Here is a 20,194-nt window from a genome sequence, read left to right on the forward strand (position 1 = left end):
CTAAGTAATCCTTAATAACTTCCCAAACAACATCCAGAAGACAAAAGAAACACCTTTTAACAGAAGCACATCAGGTTTACATTCACTACTGAAAACATTTATAATTCTGAATTCACCAAATGATCACGAGATAGTCTTTCCATGGCAGAGAGATCAACAGTACACCTGCTTTGTCTGGCTTCAGCTCCAACACTGAAAACAAAACTAAAACACACCCTACAGCAAACAGCCTAAAACAAAAGTAAAAAGCTGACAGACAGCCCAACTCCACCCACATTCTGACATCACTGATAAACACCCATTTCTTAAAGGCACATTTCTTAAACACCCATTTATTAATGGTGCTCTCACATGACAATAGTGGGGGATTTAGTGGTGGTAATGTCAATGAGTGCCAAGGAGAGATGGTTCGATTGACTCTCGTTGGAGATGGTCATTGCCTGGCACTTGTATGGTGCAAATGTTACTTGCCACTTGTCAGACCTAACCTAGATATTGTCCAGGTCTTTCTGTATTTGGACATAGGCTGCTTCAGTATCTTAGGATTCACGAATGATGCTGAACATTGTAGCAATCTTCCCTATTTCTGACCTTATGATGGAAGGAAGGTCATTGATGAAGCAGCTGAAGATGATTGGGCCTCCTTGTCCTTCTTCAGCTGTCTGCAGCTTTTGACATAGTCGACCACATCCTCCTCCTCCTCCACCTCTCTATTGTTGTTCAGCTGTATGGAGATATTCTCATCAGATTCCATTCCTCGATCTAATTTTAAACAGAAGATCCTTTCCCAGGTTGGAACTTTGTAATCCGCAGCCATGATGGCAGCAGTGTGAGTTTACAGAGATGTGGTTGACTTTTAACTGTCCCAACTGAAATGGTCTAGCAAGGGCAATTCGGGATGAGCAACAAATGCTCACCCAGCCAGCGACGCCCACATCCCAAGATGAATTAAAAGAAAAAAATTTAAAACATGGCAGCAAGTTTAACTTCCTTGGCAGAAGTCTGATCATCCATTACAGCACTTAGACACTGGGTGGCCTTTGGTTGTGCTGCAATGGAAGCTGAACATTGGCCATCAAATATGTTATCATGCTTGGATTGAACATGTGCGTGAATAGAGTTGGCCACCACTTCCATTCAAAATGGGTTTCAAGCTCTCTATTAAGTCCTCTGCAAAGTTGGTTCTCGGCTCCTCTATGCCCCTTGAGATTGGCCACGGACGTTTTGACAGGCTTCCCATCTCACCAAACATTTTGTGGTTTGCATCCATCATCTGTAGGCTGATGCATCAAAGTGCTCTTCTCAGAATTCTGTAGCAGAAGCCATCTGCAGCCTCACTCTTCAGCGGGCTGACACATGCAATATCCTTCCCTGCTGTAGCCCACCCGTGTCTCACCACATGCAATTCCTGTCACTAATTTATACTCTATGATATTCAGAATGCCAGTGTCCAAGCTGGTGGCTGTGCGAATGAAATTAAGTGACTCTCATTTTTGTGTACCTCCACTGCATGGCAAAGTTGCACCTCCTGGGGTTGTGGTGAGTGTAAGTTGTGCATAGTTACTGCATCAGCAACCTGTACCTCAGATGATGAGTGGAAGTGGGATGTGAAGAAGAGGATTAGGACACCATCATCTTTAATGGTTCAAGCCCCACCATTGCTCAAGTCGTCAGTAATTGGTGCCCTAAAGAATGCCAGCACCATCTTCCCCTAGGGGTTTGAACATGCAGGTGTGCTTGTCCCACTCCGATTAATGCCTGTTGTGCTGCCTTGTCCTGCAAGAGAAAGGGAATTGTGTCAATGGGAGCTGTGCAATCTCCTAAGCTGATGTGTCTGTCATGGTTGAATTGCTATGAGATGTAGATGGGAGGTTTGTCATCGAGTCATAAAATCATAGAGCATAGAAAAGGCCCATTGGCCCATCGCATCTGCACCAGTTAAAAACAAACACCTAAAACATTCTAATCCCATTTTCCAGCCTTTGACCCATAGCCTTGTGTGTCTTGGGACTGCAAGTGCACATCTAAATACTTCTTAAATGTTATGAGAGTTTCTGCCTCCTCCATCCTTTCAGGCAGCGAGTTCCAGACTTCCACTACCCTCTGGGTAAAAATGTTTGTCCTTACATCCTCTCAGTAGCTCCTGCCCCTTGGTCATTGAATCCTCCACCAAGGAGAAAAGTGTCTTCCTGTCTACTCTATCTATGCCCCTCACAATTTTATACGACTCAATCATGTCCTCCCCCATACCTGCCACCCCCTCCCCCACATTCACCACCCCCAAGTCTCCTTCTGCTCCAAGGAAAACAACCCCAGTCTATCCAAACTCTCTTCAGAACTAAACTCTCCAGCCCAGGCAACATCCTGGTAAATCTCCTCTGCACGCTTTCCAATGCTATCACAACCCTTCTGTAATGTGGATTCCAGAACTGCACACAACACTCTAGCTGTGGCCTAATCAACATTTTATACAGTTGTAGTGGTGCAAAATGTGTGGGGTATGATGGAACTATGAACGTCAAATATGAGGCCTAATTGATAGAGATTGTTGATATGCGGGTCATGGGTTGTGGCAAATTGAGCAGTGGCTGAAGCGCTGCTGGTTAAGATATGGCTATTTGAAGACACATTCCCTGACTTTGAACATATGCAAGAGGTCATTGCATTTCTTTTGGCACTGTCTACAGACCTTCAGGGTTTGACCCCTGGCATTAACCTGCAAGGAAATCTGTTCCCATTGCCTTTTGTGCATAAGACCATAAGACATAGGAGCAGAATTAGGCCACGTGGCCCATCGAGTAGCTCCGCATTCAATCATGGCTGCCATTTCTCTCGTCCCCATTCTCCTGCCTTCTCCCCATAATCCCTGATCCTCTTATTAATCAAGAATATGTGTCTGGAGGAGGTCTCCTGTCCTCCTGCAGACTCCGAATATCTACTTTTCACCTCTGTCACCAAGCATCTGGTGCTGAAAACCTTGGAGCCTGTTCTTTCCATGGCTTTGCGTTCTTCACGACTTCTCTCAGGTCAGATTCAAGCACACCTACCACACCTGAACAGCCGCAGAGAGGTGCAGGGTAGTTGAAGCTGGTGCTAGTAGGTTGCGACTTTGAGCCGCCTGCTGATTTGTGCAGCCAATTTGACCAGTGCATTAGTGCTGACTGCACGCAGCAATAATTCAAATGAGCAGACAAGGCAAAGGTGGCACGCTGCCCACATTACTTTGAATGGGCCCGGGTAAATCATGTTCCCTGCCTCTGTTTTCAGGGTCTCTCTAATTTAGCACCATCCCTACATGCCCCACCTTTTCGCACTTTGTGGTAAAATGTTCAGTACAATTGGTTTGCAGTCTTCATTTTTGTAAAAGCAGCGACATGTTGGCAGTGGGAGATTTATTTTCTACTTTTGAAATTCAACCCAAGGGGCCAAATGAAATTGAGAATGTCTGCTAAGTGTCTGACTTTAGCAGTCAGTAGCTGTTAATGGCTATTGCTCTGAAGGTGCTAACCCCTACTACAAGACATAATCTTGTATATGGTTTTTTTCCCCCTGTATGGAATGATTACTTGTTTGCATGTCTGATCCATCAGTATCTCATCACTAAGTTATGCTACAGCGTTTATGGCATTTCACACTCTGTGGCATCATTCACTATCCAATTTTATTAATGATGCTAATAGAATTTAAAGGACACCAGATCTACTTCAAGATGCAGTAACAAACCGGTATGCGTGCTAAAATTAAATGTGCAACCCTGATTCCGCCGCTAATCTTTCAAATGTGAACCATTATAATTCAATATTAACCCTCACAATTTCTCTTGCTTTGATTGCATTTAATACTCCTGTCTACAACTACTTACTGATAAATTGTTGAATAAAGTGTCATTGTTTTTTCTGTTAAGATGTTGTACAAAATGTTTCCTACTCTTTACAATGGACATTATGGCACTTCCATTCATTTCAGAACAGCCCTAAATCTATCAGAAAGAGTAATGATTGCAAAAATGTAATAATATTTTGGGTTACATAAGGGGCCATCTTAATTGTCTGGCTTTTGTGCACCAAAATGACATAAACTATCCTTCGACAGAACTGAACTACAACAAAATAAAATGTTGTAAAGTATAAAAGGGGACAAATTTACTCCAAGAATTCTCCTCTGTCTGAATTAACAATAATTCAGGTGTCCAAGGGTTAGGGAAAACAGGTTTAAGGATTTGAGAAAGAGATGCAAGGTGATGTGAGGGAGATCTTTTTTATACAGTGAGTGGTAGTGACCTGGAACTCGCTGTCTACAAGGATAGTGGAAGCAGAGACACTCAACGATTGTAATAGGAAATTGGATGGTCATTGGAAGAAAATTAGTTTGCAGGGCTACAGGGATAGGACAGGGAATGGGACTGTCAGTGGGCTAAGACATATTTATGCGAGTGATGTGGGCGTAGGTACGGTGCTTCTACAAGATGACGACAAAGGGCTAGAGCGGCCTATTGGTTATTTTTCAAAGAAATTGAATTCTCACCAGAAAAAGTATTCCACGATTGAGAAGGAGACTTTGGGTTTGGTGCTGGCTTTGCAACATTTTTACATTTATGTGACCAGCAATCCGTCTGACACCGTTATATATGCTGATCATAATCCGTTGATTTTTTTGGGGCGATTCTGGAATAACAATTTAAGGCTGTTTCACTGGAGTTTATTGTTGCAACCATTTCATTTAAAAATAGTACACGTGGCGGGCGGAGAAAACGTGATAGCCGATGCTTTGTCACAAATGTGATGAACGGAAGCAGTTTCAGTTGGAGGAAGAAGAACAAAAAAAAAGATGGACTATATTATTATATCTGTTTGTGTGTGTTGTTTTTTGAAACGAAAAAGTATATTTACTGTGTGCATTTCTTAAAGGATAGTGAAAAGGTGAAAAATGAAACCATCTTGAAGTTGATGGTGTATTTTTTTTTCTTGGGGGGAGGTGCCATGTGAGAGTACCTTTAAGAAATGGGTGTTTATAAATGGTTGTGTATATAAATATCTGTAGTGAGAGTACCTTTAAGAAATGGGTGTTTACTACTTCAGTGATGTCAGAGAGTGGGTGGAGCTGGGCTGCCTGTCAGCTTTTTACTTTCATTTTTGAGCAGGCTGCAGGGTGTGTTTTAGTTTTGTTTTCAGTGTTGGAGCTGAAGCCAGACCAAGCAGGTGTACTGCTGTTCTCTCTGCCATCAAAAGACTATCTCTTGATCATTTGGTGAATACAGAATTATAAATGTTTTCAGTAGTGACTTTAACCTGATGCGCTTCTGTTAAAGGTTTTGTTTTTAAGTTGTACGGATGTTAAAAGGAAAGCTTAAAGGATTACTTAGTATTGTAGACTTTGGGAGTTGTATTTGAATTGATGGTTGCTAAGATGTTCACTTTATGTTTTAAAAAGGTTAACTTGAGTTCATAGAATAAACATTGTTTTGCTTTAAAAAATACGTTTTCCATTTCTGCTGTACCACTCTTGTAGAGTCGGCTGTGTGCTCCCCATACACAATCTATTAAAAGTTGTGGGTCAGGTGAACTCCATAATACGCTTTGGGGTTCTCTAACCCTGGCCCATAACAATTTTCACTTACCCTTCCCTAGCATCTGCTGCCTCAGACAAAAGTGTTACAAGTAGCAGCTGTTACAAGTGTCAAAGACTTCCTCAAATCCATATACACTTCAAAGGGCTTCAAATCCCTTGATGTCTTTGAAATACAATCTTCCATTCAATTTCACACATTGCATTAGCCAGTGGTCGATAGTTTTATTACTCCAGAGAAAGATGCTTGGTGGATTCTTTATCTTTCTTTCCTTTCACCCTTAAATGCATCTCACGTACCCTGCTTTGATGCTAACCACAATGTTTATAAACACACTTTCTATGATTGACAGCTCCTCACCATATCAAAAGCAGCTCAGTGGTTTCACTTCCTCTTTTTCACCGCAGAAAACACTCAGGGCAGGATTCTCCGACCCCCTGCCGGGCCGGAGAATCGGCAGGGGGCAGCGTGAATCCCGCCCCCGCTGGTTGCTGAATTCTCCGGCGCCGGGGTTTTGGAGGGGGCGGGAATTGCGCCGCGTCGGGCAACGGCCACTGGCAGCGGACCCCCGGCGATTCTCTGGCCTGCTATGGGCCAAGCGGCTCACCGTTTTAGGCCAGTCCTGCCGGCATAAATTAGACCGGTACTTACCAGCAGGACATGGCTCTGCGTGCGGCCTCCGGGGTCGTCGGAGGGGTGCGGGGGAATCTGGCCCGCGATCGGGGCCCACCGATCTGCGGGCGGGCCTGTGCCGTGGGACCACCCTTTCCCTCAGCACCGGCTGCTGTGGATCTCTGCCATGGCCGGTGCAGTGACGAACCCCCTTGCACATGCGCTGGGATGGAGCCAGCACATGCTGGCGCTCCCACGCATGCGCCAACTCGTGCTGGCCGGCGGAGGCCCTTCGGCGTCGGTTGGCATGGCGCCAAGCCCCTTCCGCGCCGGTTGGCGTGGTGCCAACCCCGCCGGCGCTGGCCTAGCCTCTGAAGGTGCGTAGGATTCCGCACCTTCCGGGCGGCCCGATGCCGGAATGGTTCACGCCCCTCCTCGGCGCCAGGACCGCCCGCCCCGCCAGGGAGGGTAGAATCTGTTCCCCGATCAAAATGTCTACCCGCTACTATGATTCTGACGCAATCCAATGTGCTATCCCATGCATAAATTAGCACAGTGATGGGGAGAAACTCGCATACCAAGTCCCACTCCTAGCGCCAGAGGAGACCAGTGTCAATTCTCCGGGAGCGGGAGCACTCAGGCTGCAGAGCGGAGAATCCCGGCCAATCACTTCCAACTGGATAAACCCTGAAGAGGAAACATTTGTTGGGACTTGGGGAAAGGGTAAGGGAATGAGGTTATTTGGACAGGCAATGTGGGTGGCACAGTGGCTAGCACCGCTGCCTCACAGCGCCAGGGACCCAGGTTCCATTCTGGCTTTGGGTGACTGTTTTGTGTTTGCACATTTTCCCTGCATCTGCATGGGCTTCCTCCGGGTACTCTGGTTTCTTCCCACAGTCCAAAGACATGCAGGTTAGGTGGATTGGCCAAGCTAAATTGTTCCTAGCTTCCAACGGTTAGGTGAGGCTACGGGGATAGGGCGGGGAATTGGGCCTAGTTGGGGTGCTCTTTCAGAGGGTCGGTACAGACGTGATGGGCCATATGGCCTCCTCCTGCAATGTAGGGATTCTATGAATGGTCTGTCCTCTGCTGTACCATTTTATGTCCCCAGAGGGTCAATATTTCTTTCTCCAATGATGTCAGCCTCTGTGTCTCTATTTGAAAGGCAAAGTGTGACTGAATTACATTAACTACAGCTACTAGATGTATGATATTTGACATCCAAAACACTTTTTGCTCTAAATAGCTGGCTGCCAGGTTAATGTTCTTTCAGTAACACTATTTGAGCCCAGGAAGAAGTCATACAACACTAATTGAGCCATTACCTAAATACTGGGCTCAAAAATCTCATTAAAAAATTGACACTTTTTATGCTTCAGATTTATGTGAATTAAAGATCAGGAGCTTTCTTTCAATGTTTGCATGTTGATTTTTCTTTTGCACTTTGCAATATCACCTTGTCCCCATATCTGTGTGCACAACGTCATGAATATTACTGATTTTGCGCATATGAAACAAGGCCAGATCGGAATCCGGCAAAAATCCATTGAATGTTCAATGCATCTTTCTCAAACTACTGTGTATTTGGTATCCACTGAACACTGTTTACTGTCCTCACCACAAAAGACAAATACCTCAAAGGAAACCATTAATATCGTTGCAAAAAAATATATATTTTTGCCACTATAGGACCACAGAAGTAAATTGTTGATAATTACCGATGAATCCAGAAATCTGATTACCTTGGCCACCTTGATGGCAATAAATAATATTCTGTGATTAAAATGAATTTTTACAGCACACTGCAGAAAAGCTACAAAATGAAATCTGAATTTTTTTTAGGGCTAGCCTTCTCCTATCAATCCATATTTGAGCTTAAATGCTGTATCCCAGAAATGGTGCATATTCTTTTGCCTATTGACATTAATTCAGTTGTAGGGATAAGGCTTTGTCAAGGCGCTGCGTGGTTAATTGCAACTGCCTCTTCTGAATAATTGTACAAATTCACCTTCTGTTTAAAAGAGAGCACCCTATCAATTTCACAGGGAACAATAATGCACCACTGACGTGTTCCTCCTGCACTTATATATGCAATGACCAAGGAAAGAACTGCAGCTCATGAAAAATCTATTGTCTCCTGGTTTAAAAATGGATGAAGATGTTGATGAATCAGACATAACACGGTACAATTTCCGAATGTCTCAAACAGATTGGTCGTAAATTGCACTATTGTTCTGCATCGTTCTACAAACGAGTCCCCAAACAACTCATTCATCCAATAGCTAGCCAGTAACGCTGCTGGTATGAATTATTTAGTTGGCTGTATTAATGATCCAATTACACTCGGTAGAAATCAGCTTTTTTTTAAATTTTAGAGTACCCAATTCGTTTTTTCCAATTAAGGGGCATTTTAGCGTGGCCAATCCACCTACCCTGCACATCTTTGGGTTGTGGGAGCGAAACCCACGCAAACACGGGGAGAATGTGCAAACTCCACAGGGGTGACCTAGAGCCGGGATCGAAACTGGGACCTCGGCACTGTGAGGCAGCTGTGCTAACCACTGTGCCACCGTGCTGCCCTTGAAATCAGCTTTAATTAGTCAACAGTAGCTCGGATATAATAGAATTAGAATTTACAGTGCAGAAGGAGGCCATTCGGCCCATCGGGTCTGCACCGGCTCTTGGAAAGAGCACCCTACCCAAGGTCAACACCTCCACCCTATCCCCATAACCCAGTAACCCCACCCAACACTAAGGGAAATTTTGGCACTAAGGGCAATTTAGTATGGCCAATCCACCTAACCTGCACAGCTTTGGACTGTGGGAGGAAACCGGAGCACCCGGAGGAAACCCACGCACACACGGGGAGCATGTGCAGACTCCACACAGACAGTGACCCAAGCCGGAATTGAACCTGGGACCCTGGAGCTGTGAAGCAATTGTGCTATCCACAATGCTACCGTGCTGTCTGGGAGCAGTTCTTCTGCAACTCGAGCATGACGATTGGAAACTAGTCATGAGAAGGAACAACTTTATGGTTTATTCACCATTGACCTTCTTGATTCAGAACAAGTAATATTTTCTAATCAGACTAACGCATTCAAGAAGGAAATGATGTCAATTCAAAGATTTCTATCCCTGACTTGTGGTTAGCATTTACACTAAAAGCATGATTTTCCATCTCCTATCCAAAGGTTTATTCCATTTGGAGCAGTAGCATTCATTACCAATGTTTCCTCTTTCTAATTTCATCCCCTGATGAGCTGATAACAGCACAGAGGAAACATTCACAATATCATAGAATTGCTGTGGCACAGAATGAGGTCATTCAGCCTCTCCATACCCTGTGCCACTCCCCCAACCTGCAACCCTGTACATTCTTCTTTTTCAGACACTAATCCAATTCCCTCTTGAACGCCTCGATTGAATCTGCCTCCACCACACACTCGGACAGCACATTTCAGATCCTAACCACGCGCTGCATGAGAAAGGTCTTCCTCATGTGATAATGATAATCTTTATTGTCACAAGTAGGCTTACATTAACACTGCAATGAAGTTACTGTTAAAATCCCCTAGTCGCCACATTCCGGCGCCTGTTCGGGTACACAGAGGGAGAATTCAGTATGTCCAATTCACCTAACAACACTTCTTTCGGGACTGTGGGAGAAAACCGGAGCACCCGGAGAAAATCCACACAGACACGGGGAAAATGTGCACACTCCGCACAGCCAGTGAACGAAGCCGCGATTTGAACCTGGGACCCTGGCGCTGTTAAGCAACAGTGCTAAACGTGTGCTATCCTGCCGCCTATTGTCGCCTTTGTTTCTTTTCCCAATTACCTTAAATCAATGCTCTCTGGTTCGCGATCCTTTCAATGGGAATATGCCAGTGGGAATATCTATTACCGATCCCTCCTGATTTTGAACACACCTCCATTAAATCTCCTCTCAACTTCTCTCTTCCAAGGAAAACAGTCCCAACTTCTCCAGTCTATCTCACTAATGCCTTCACATCTTTCTCAATGTGTGGCACCCAGAATTGGATGTAATGCTCCAGTTCAGGCAGAACCAATGTTATATATAAGTTTAACATAACTTTCTTGCTTTTATAATCTATGCCCCCATTTATAAAGCCAAGATACTGCATGCGTTGTTAACCGCCCTCTCAACCTGCCTTGTCTCCTTTAAGGATTTATGCACATATGCACTCGGACCCTCTGCTTCTGCACCTTGCACCTTCATTCCTGAACTCTTTAGCACTGTAATGGAACTGAGTCGATCTGCACATCGTCATCTTGCCTCACGTCAATTAGATTGACAAAATAAATGGATCATTTAAATATGCACGGCCTACTTGAGACAGCATTCTCCCGCCACGCAGGAGTCACCAGATGCACTGACTAGGCCTCAACTGGGTGCTGATTCGTACAATTGGAGACCAGCAGGATGGCCACACCAGGGCTCTCAGAGTCAATTGAAGCCCCCGGATGGTTGGGGAGAGGACAGGGTAGTACCCTGGCAGTCCCTCTGACATTGCCAGGGTATCTGGTTGTACGGAGGGTGGCTGAGGCACTGCTTGGTGCCAGTCTGGCAGTGCGAGGGTTCCCAAGTGCCAGGTAAGCACTGCTATGAATTGGGGCCTGAGAGGGGCCATGCCCATAAAAGGGGGTTGAGAAGGATATTAAGGAGCTTCATAAAGGTTGAGGGGGTGAAGCGCTGCTCCTGAAAGGGGGGGATGCCTCAGCGCTCCCAGAGCAGGGTGTCCTCACTTGTGAGGGGGGAGAGGTGGGGGGGGGTAATGCTCATGGTTGGTGAGTAGGGGGGTCCCTCAAGCTCACTTAGAGACCAGGGCCCCCGATCTCTAAAGGAGTCGGTCTTGCCGGCAAGTTCAACTCCTCGCTGATGCCAGAGGGCACGATCCAATGGCCACGCTGCGCTGGAAAAGCAGCGCGCCGCAGAGCAGCATGGCCGATGAAAGGGGAGACCCCCCTCCCGGAATCGACCTGGCTCGCAACGACTCATGACATCCATCTTTTGACAAATCTGCATTCTAGTGCGAGACTGCTAGCCCCACTCTAATGTGCAGAATCCTGAGGTACCTGAAGCTTTGGGATTCATCCCTTTTGTCTCAGAGACCTTGGGTGAGTGCTGTTCAATGCTGGTCCCCACAAACAGAGACTTTATGGAAAGGCACTAATGGGGGTCTCCTGAGGATCGGAGGCCCCCAGCTGCATGCCCTTTGGACAGGGTGGTGCCCTGGCAGTGCTAGTGCCACCTGGGCACCCTGGCAGTGCCATCTGGGTGACAGCCTGGCACTGTCCAGGTGGCACTTTGTGCGCATGTGTGTGATTGGGCTAGGGTTGCCTGCTGTGGGGTGGAGACCATCGCATAGTGCATTTGGGCTGGAGGTGGGGAGAAGTCAGGGATTGTTTTGGGGACCTCGGAAATTGGACACCATTTTTTCTCGCTTCACTGGAGAGTTCTGGCAAGCGGAGCTCCCCACTGTACAAAATGGGACTATGTATGGCCTCGGCCGTGCGTTCCTGATTTAGGCCCCTTATACAATGCTTGTCGTGTTGAATAGCCATGCGTTTCTCGACACTGTAAGTGCTGGGATACACGTGGCTAAACATGCTCGCTCGGGGACTTTGTTCCCTTTTGGGAGAATCAATATATTTCCAAGTCACGGTGGTGAGTGACTTGGAGGGGAACCTCCAGGTAGTGGGGCTCCCAGGTATCGGCTGCTCATCCTTCTAGATGGTAGTGGTCGTAGGTTTGGAAGGTGCTGTCTAAGGAACCTTGATGAGTTACTGCAGTGCATCTTGTAGATGGTACACATGGCTGTTTGTCGATGGTGGTGGGTTTGAATGTTCATGAAATGGAGAGTAATCAAGTGGGCTGCGTTGCCTTGGATGGTGTTGAGCTTCTTGAGTGTTGTTGGTGCTGTACTCATCCAGGCAAGTGGAGAGTATTTCATTACACTCCTGACTTGTGTCTTGTAAATGGTTGACAGGTTTTGGGGGGTAATGCTAGTGATTGGCTGATTTATTGGTGGGTGATCATGAGAAAAGCCCTATTTTGGGTGGTACGGTGGCACAGTGGGTGGCACAGAAGTTAGCACTGCTGCCTCATAGAGCCAGGGACAGGGGTTCAATACCGGTTTTGGTTATCTGTCTGTTTGGAATTTGCACTTTCTCCCCGTGTCTGCGTGGGTTTCCTCCAGGTGTGTTCATTTTCTCCCACAGTCCAAAGATGTGCAGGTCAGGTGGATTAGCCATTAAGAAAATTGCCCCTTAGTTTCCAAAGATGTGCACGTTAGTTGGGATTACAGGGTTATGGAGATAGGCTGGGGATGTGGGCCAAGGTAGAGTACTTTTTCAGAGGGTTGGTGCAGACCTATTGGGCAAATGGCCTCTTTCTACACTATAATGATTCTATGTTAACTGTAAGGATTCTATGTCTTCCAGACAAGGTATTTCCAAAGGACCCAGAAAGTAATTGCCATCTCTGGTGGAGACAATAGTTCATAATGGGAGATGAGTGTCTCTTGCTCTCTCTCTGATGTTGAAGTAAGCCTATCAGCAAAGAGCACAGCTGAAAGAACAAAGAACTTATCCGCCAAACTGCAGAACACCGGAATCTTAAAACTTACTATTCACCTGCCGAAGTCAGCACTACTGGAATATTGAATCGCAAAGACTGTAATGGTCAATCATCTACTCATGTGTTAAGGACTGTTCGATATACATTTTTTAAAACTTACTTTGGACTCAATTCTCACTGCTAATCTGTATGAATGTACATGCATGTGTTTTGTCATTTTCTTGCCTTTAGAAGTTAATAAACGCACTGTATCTTTAAGACAGTCTGGTTAAATTATCTCCTTTTAAAACATAAATATTCGGAATGGGAAAAGGTATCCACAAAGGGAGGGTTCATTTTTCTTTAGATTAATCTCGTTGTGACCAGCAGAGGGCATGAATAAAAAGAAAGGGAGCCGGTTCATCCCTCCTCACTGGGGGCGTAACAATTTGGGGGCATCCCAGCCAGACGGTAAAAGATTGAGGGCTCTCGCCCAGGTTAATAAATTTGGGGAACCTCATCTGGTTGTAACAAAAAGCATTCCAGTTTTACAATATCGCTACATACCAGGGCAATCTTTCCCTAATATCGGTTTTCACAGAATCGCGAGTTGTTACGGTGCAGAAGCAGGCCGTTTGGCCCATTCTGTCTGCAGTGGCTCTCCAAACAAGGAACTTACCTAGTACCATCCATCTGCCTTCCACCGTAACGCTCCACATTTTTCCTTTTCAGATCCCAGTCTGGCATTTTTCTTTAGCATATTCCTGCTGCTGGGAAAAGGAGGCAGTGGTTTTGTGGAAGGAAACAATGAACATTGAAGAGGATCGAGTCTCAGTATGGAGCAAATCTAGTTTTTATTTTTCACTTACGTACTTTGCGAAATTTGGATAGTCACACTTGCGCAAAACAAGCTAATCGTGGATGCCGTCAGCAGATCAAACAGGAATTGGTAAGTATGTCCCAGCATTGCAATACAAACAAGGGATTCAGATGTACAGCAAGAGAGCACAACTTTACTGGCCTGGAAAATGATCCTATTTTGTGACTCGGGTTTGGATTTACTGCTCATGGGGACAATATCTTCAACAGGAAGAGAAACTGAGAAAAGAACAATTACCATGTGCCATGGAAGAGAAAATTAAACAGAAAAAGGAAAAGTAAGACTTGCAGTTATACATAACCTTTTACAACAGTCCATGGAGAAATTCTGAAGCGTAGTCACTGTAATGGAAACACGGCAGCCAATTTGCACAAAGCAAGCTCCCACAAACAGCAATGACAATGACCAGATAATGACCTGGAATTTCTGGTCAAAACGTGGACGAGATCGGATATTCCTGCCCAAAATCAACAGATCTTTGGCTGATCCGTTACATTTTCCATCCCCCCACAACTTTTCCCACCACAGGCAGGACCAGAAATTCCCAGCCATCTGTTTTTGTGATGTCGATTGAGGGATAATTATTAGCCAGGACACTGGAGTTAAGTCCTTTGCCTGTCTTCAATGTAGTGCCCTGTGATCCTTTATATCCACCTGAGAGAGCAGGCATATAACGTTCCATCTGAAAGACGGGCGGAATTCTCCGTTGCCCGATGCCGATATCGTAATCGGCGATCGAACGGAGAATCCCTGTTTCCGACCCAATCGGGAGCAGCACCTGTTTTCGGATGCTCCGCCCCCTCCAAAACAACGTAATCGAGGAGTACGCCGCATACCGTTGGGACGGCCTCAGGACGTTACCTGAAGGCCCTTCCCGATCCCCGATGTTCTGCCCCCGATGGGCCGAGTTACCAATGGCACGGGGCACATGTGCTCTCAGTTTTTATGAATCCGGCATGGCGGCTGCGGACTATGTCCAGCGCCGCCACAGACAGGAGGGGGGGTGCCGTGCTGATGGCCAGGGGGGGCTTTGGCGAGGGCTAGGGGGACTGGTGGGGGGTGGCGAGGGGGTGTCAAAGGGGCCTATCTGGCAGGCTGGGTCTGCGCGCGACTGCGCCATGTTGTACGGTGCGTCCGCTGCAGGTCGACACCGTACGTATGCCCGGCCACGGACCTGGCAATTCTCCAGCCTTTTATATTGGGAAGGCCATTCGTTTTACTTGGCGCGGCTGCTAGCTCCTCACCAGTTGGAGGATCACTGCTGGGGCCTTGCCGATTTTTGTCATAAAACCAGACACTTCCTCAAAATCAGAGAAACCAGCCGAGGACCTCTGACCATAGAACACACCCTCAGTATTGCATTCAAATGGCAGCCTAGACTCTTGTGCTCAAGTCTTTAGAATGGGACTTTAACACACAATCTTCTGACTCACAGTGTTTGCAACTAAGATGAAGCTGGCACAGCTGGTATAAAATTGGCTAGAAAAAAAGTTTGCTCCCTTCAATAGATCATCCTCAAAAGTCAGAGAGACTGAAATCAGTCTGACCCATATTGTTATTTTGAACTGGTCTGTTCTTTCTTGCAGTATGTGCGTGTGATGGTTTGTGATACACAGCAATTCAATTTTCAATGTCTTCCACTGGGAACAGCCAAGTTATTTCCAGGACGTGATAGAAGGACAATACATGCTTCAATTATTGTTCAACCTATTGTTTAAAAATAACTATGCCTTTTTCAAAAATTCAAGAACATTTTAGCCAACAGAACGTATTTGCAAAAACATTCCAAGCCATGCAGTATTGCGCTGTGGAGAAATCAAACTCGCGCGATGGCATTTGAAAATATTTAGCTTTTTAGAGGGAGCTCTTTTTCCTCCTTTCTGCAGTGCAGTCTTGGAAAATTATGGGACTGTTGTCCATCAGGAAGAATTATTAACACATTTAAATCAGGCAATCATTGATTCAACTGATGTAAAGAACCAGCTACAGTTCCAATTTCATATCGTACCCTTTTAATTAGTTCCTCAAGTTATGTTCACCAGTTATTTGATGGTTCGGAGGGTGTTTTTATACAACTAGCACAATTAGTGTCAATGGTTTCACAAAAGGAAAGAATCTCATTACACATTGCCCTAGAATCTGGTTATAGGCCCAATATCACAGTTGACACTACAACTTCTTTGCACAGGTGTGAAAAGGACCATTTCACCCAGGCACCAGTATTGCCGCTAGAAACACTTACACTGCATCTATCCCTTGCAATTGTCCGTGACACTGCAAACCAACTGGAAATAGTCTCTGGTTATAGTCTTTATCCCTTGATCCTTCACTAAGCAATCAAATTGAATGAGCGATTATCTCCCACACAATGGCTACATGATTTATTTGGAACACCATGAATATTCTCGTCTCTTTAAAAATAGAACCGGTGTTGCATTTAACCATGTTGCAACTCGGTAGCGAGATGGGGCAGCGCGGTAGCATAGTGGTTAGCACAATTGCTTCACAGCTCCAGGGTCCCAGATTCGATTCCGGCTTGGGTCACTGTGCGGAGTCTGCACATCCTCCCCGTGTGTGCGTGGGTTTCCTCCGGGTGCTCCGGTTTCCTCCCACAGTCCAAAGATGTGCAGGTTAGGTGGATTGGCCATGATAAATTGCCCCTTAGTGTCCAAAATTGCCCTTAGTGTTGGGTGGGGTTACTGGGTTATGGGGATCGGGGTGGAGGTGTTGACCTTGGGTAGGGTACTCTTTCCAAGAGCCGGTGCAGACTCGATGGGCCGAATGGCCCCCTTCTGCACTGTAAATTCTATGTTAAACTCAATTGTTTACCAACCAACGGCAGCTCTTTGTCAGTTGTTTTGAATTACGTAGTGCTATGATATAGGCAAATACAACTGTTATCACGATACAAAAACAGAAAAATGCTGGGAAAACCCAGCAGGTCTGGCAGTAACTGTGGAGAGAGAAAATAGAATTAACATTTTGAGTCCTTATGGCACTTCTTCAGAACTAAAGCGAGGGAGAAATGTGATGAATTATATGCTGTATCAGAGAGAGTGTAGCAGCTGGGCAGAGTAGAAAGTCACTCATCGGTGGGAGGTTGGAGAGATTGTAGCAAAGATATGTAGGTCATGAGACAGAGGAAGCGTTACTAATAGGAGAAGGAGCTCGTAGTTGAATAAAGATACAATATCAGATTGTGTTAGTAGGAGAAGAAAGGTCCGTGCTCAGTGAAAGCACAACTTAATGGGGAGGAGGTGAGGTTGGTATCATGATTTTCCTTTAAAATATGGAACAACTTGCACGAGCCACTTTTACTCCATTGGATAGAATGCTTATTTAACTTCACCTTAAATGCCTCTATTATACTTACCTCCACTGGTAATGCATACTACATTATTTACACTCTGAGTAAAGAAGCTTATCTTGTATTCTTTGTTGGGTTTGTCAGTGACTGACTTATAGTAATGTCCCCTAGTTTTGGACTTCCCACAAGTGCAAACGCTCTCTCATCATCAACCTGCTCAAACCCTTTCATTATCCTATTCTGGCAACCTTTTTCCAGAGGTCAGAGCCCCAGCTGGGATAAGTGTATACACTCTAGTATTATCTTTGTGAATCCTTTTTGCATTTCCTCCAATGCTTCCATATTCTTTTAATAATACCATGATCAGAAATGCACACTGTAGTTCAAGTGTGGTCTAACCAGGGTTAAAAACATGGGGTGCACGGTAGTACAGTGGTTAGCTCTGTTGCTTCTCAGCACCAGGGTGCCAGGTTTGATTCCCTCTTGGCTCACTGTGCGAAGTCTGCACGTTCTCCCCATGTCTGTGTGGGTTTCCTCCGGGTGCTCCGGTTTCCTCCCACAAGTCCCGAAAGACGTGTTGTTAGGTGAATTGGACATTCTGAATTCTCCCTCTGTGTACCCGAACAGGCGCCGGAATGTGGCGACGAGGGGATTTTCACAACAAATTCATTGCAGTGTTAATGTAGGCCTACTTGTGACAATAATAATTATTATTTAAAAAACATTTTTTATTAAAGGTTTTCATAAAATATCAACAACAAAATGAGAAAGAAAAAAGAACCCAACAGGGTTAAGTACAAAACACAATCTAAAAAAGCAACCCCCCCAAACCCCTCCCCCTGTACACAAATAATAAATTAACATTAACACCCCGACTTAACACAACAGGTGCATACACCCCCTCAGACCCTCCAGTGAAAATAACATAAACAAAAATAAAGTAACCCCACCCCCGAGCTGCTGCTGCCGTTGGCCAATGTCTATCGTTCTGCCAGAAAGGCTAAGAACGGTTGCCACCGCCTAAAGAACCCTTGTAGCGACCCTCTCAAGGCGAATTTCACCCTCTCCAATTTAATGAACCCTGCCATATCTCTGATCCAGGATTCCACGCTTGGGGGCCTCGCATCTTTCCACTGAAGGAGAATCCTTCGCCGGGCTACCAGGGACGCAAAGGCCAGAATTCCGGCCTCATTCGCCTCCTGCACTCCTGGCTCCTCTGCCACCCCAAATATTGCGAGCCCCTAGCCCGGTTTGACCCTGGATCCTACCACCCTCGACACTGTCCTCGCTACACCGTTCCAAAATTCCTCCAGCGCTGGGCATGCCCAGAACATATGGGTGTGATTTGCTGGGCTCCCTGAGCACCTACCACACCTGTCCTCACCCCCAAAGAACAGGCTCATCCTTGTCCCGGTCATGTGTGCCCTGTGCAGCACCTTAAACTGTATGAGGCTGAGCCTCGCGCACGAAGAGGAAGAGTTCACCCTCCCTAGGGCATCTGCCCACCTCTTCGATCTCCTCTCCCAACTCCTCCTCCCACTTACCTTTCAACTCCACCACCGAGGCTTCCTCCTCCTCCTGCATCACCTGGTACGTTTCCGAGATCTTCCCCACTCCCACCCACCCCCCCCGAGAGCACCCTGTCCTGTACTGTGTGTGGCAGTAGCCGCGGGAATTCCACCACCTGCCGTCTGGCAAACGCCCTTACCTGTAAGTACCTGAAGGTGTTCTCCGGGGGGGAGCCCGTACTTCTCCTCCAGCTCAGCCAAGCTCGCGAACTTCCCGTCCACAAACAGGTCCCCCAACCTTCGTATCCCTGTCCTGTGCCACCCCGAAAACCCTCCACCTGTACTTCCTGGGGCGAACCGGTGGTTCCCCTGTAATGGGGTCCACGCCGAGGCCCCAACTTCCCCCCTATGCCGCCTCCACTGCCCCCAAATTTTGAGGGCCGCCACCACCACCGGGCTCGTGGTATACCTCCTTGGAGGGAGTGGCAGTGGCGCCGTTGCCAGTGCCCCCAGACTCGTATCCACACAGGACGCCATCTCCAGCCTCTTCCATGCAGCCCCCTCCCCCTCCATCACCCACTTGCGCACCATCGTCGCATTGGCGGACCAGTAGTACCCACAGAGGTTGGGCAGCGCCAGCCCCCCCCCCCCCCCCCCCTATCTCTACTCCGCTCCAGGAACACCCTTCTCACCCTCGGAGTCCCTCGCGCCCACACAAACCCCATTATACTCCTGTTAACCCGCCTGAAAAAAGCCTTCGGGATAAACACTGGGAGGCACTGGAACAGGAACAAAAACCTTGGGAGCACCGTCATTTTGATTGACTGCACCCTACCCGCCAAGGACAGCGGCAACGCGTCCCACCTCTTGAACTCCTCCTCCATTTGCTCCACCAGCCTTGCAAAGTTAAGCCTATGCAGGGCCCCCAACTCCTGGCCACCTGGACCCCCAAATATCTGAAGCTCCTCTCCGCCCTTTTTAGTGGGATCTCGCCAATCCCCCTCTCTTGGTCCCCTAGCTGAACTACGAACAGCTCGCTCTTCCCCATATTGAGCTTGTACCCCGAAAAGCCCCCGAATTCCCTAAGGATCCTCATTACCTCTGCCCTCGTCTGGTCTTCATGGATGATCTGCGGCACAGAATCCTCAATCCTCGTGGCTAAGACCTTCGCCAGCACCTTGGCATCTACATTTAGCAAGGAAATCGGTCTGTAAGACCCACATTGCAGGGGATCCTTGTCCCGCTTCAGGATCAAGGAGATCAGTGCCCGGGACATCGTCGGGGGTAAAGCCCCCCCCCTCCCTTGCCTCATTAAAGGTCCTAACTAACAGCGGGCCCAACAGGTCCATATATTTTTTATAGAACTCGACCGGGAAACCGTCTAGCCCCGGTGCCTTCCCCGCCTGCATGCTTCCTATCCCTTTGATTAGCTCCTCCAGCCCAATCGGAGCCCCCAGTCCCGCCACCAGACCCTCTTCCACCTTTGGAAACCTCAATTGGTCCAGGAAACAGCCCATCCCTCCCTCCTCCCGTGGGGGCTCGGATCGGTATAATTCCTCATAGAAGTCCCTGAAGACCCCATTGATGCCAACCCCACACCGCACCATGCTCCCTCCCCTGTTCTTAACTCCCCCAATCTCCCGGGCTGCGTCCCGCTTCCTAAGCTGATGCGCCAGTATCCGGCTTGCCTTTTCCCCATACTCTTGGACCGCCCCCTGGGCCTTCCTCCACATACCCC

General features: G+C 46.9%; 1 protein-coding gene across 2 annotated transcripts in view; it reads right to left on the reverse strand.

Moving 5' to 3' along the window:
- Nucleotides 1-20,194, reverse strand: part of LOC140429207 (sorbin and SH3 domain-containing protein 2-like) — a 1,121,994-nt gene that overhangs the window by 990,642 nt on the left and 111,158 nt on the right. The window contains exon 2 of one of the 2 annotated variants that reach the window (XM_072515897.1): nt 13,441-13,528. The exons of the other annotated variant lie outside the window; for it this stretch is intronic. The gene's annotated coding sequence lies outside the window, so the exon portion shown is untranslated. The remainder of the gene's footprint in view (nt 1-13,440; nt 13,529-20,194) is intronic. 2 annotated transcript variants of the gene reach the window in all.

The sequence above is a fragment of the Scyliorhinus torazame genome, chromosome 9 (genome assembly GCF_047496885.1).
Source record: "Scyliorhinus torazame isolate Kashiwa2021f chromosome 9, sScyTor2.1, whole genome shotgun sequence".
Taxonomy (NCBI): domain Eukaryota; kingdom Metazoa; phylum Chordata; class Chondrichthyes; order Carcharhiniformes; family Scyliorhinidae; genus Scyliorhinus; species Scyliorhinus torazame.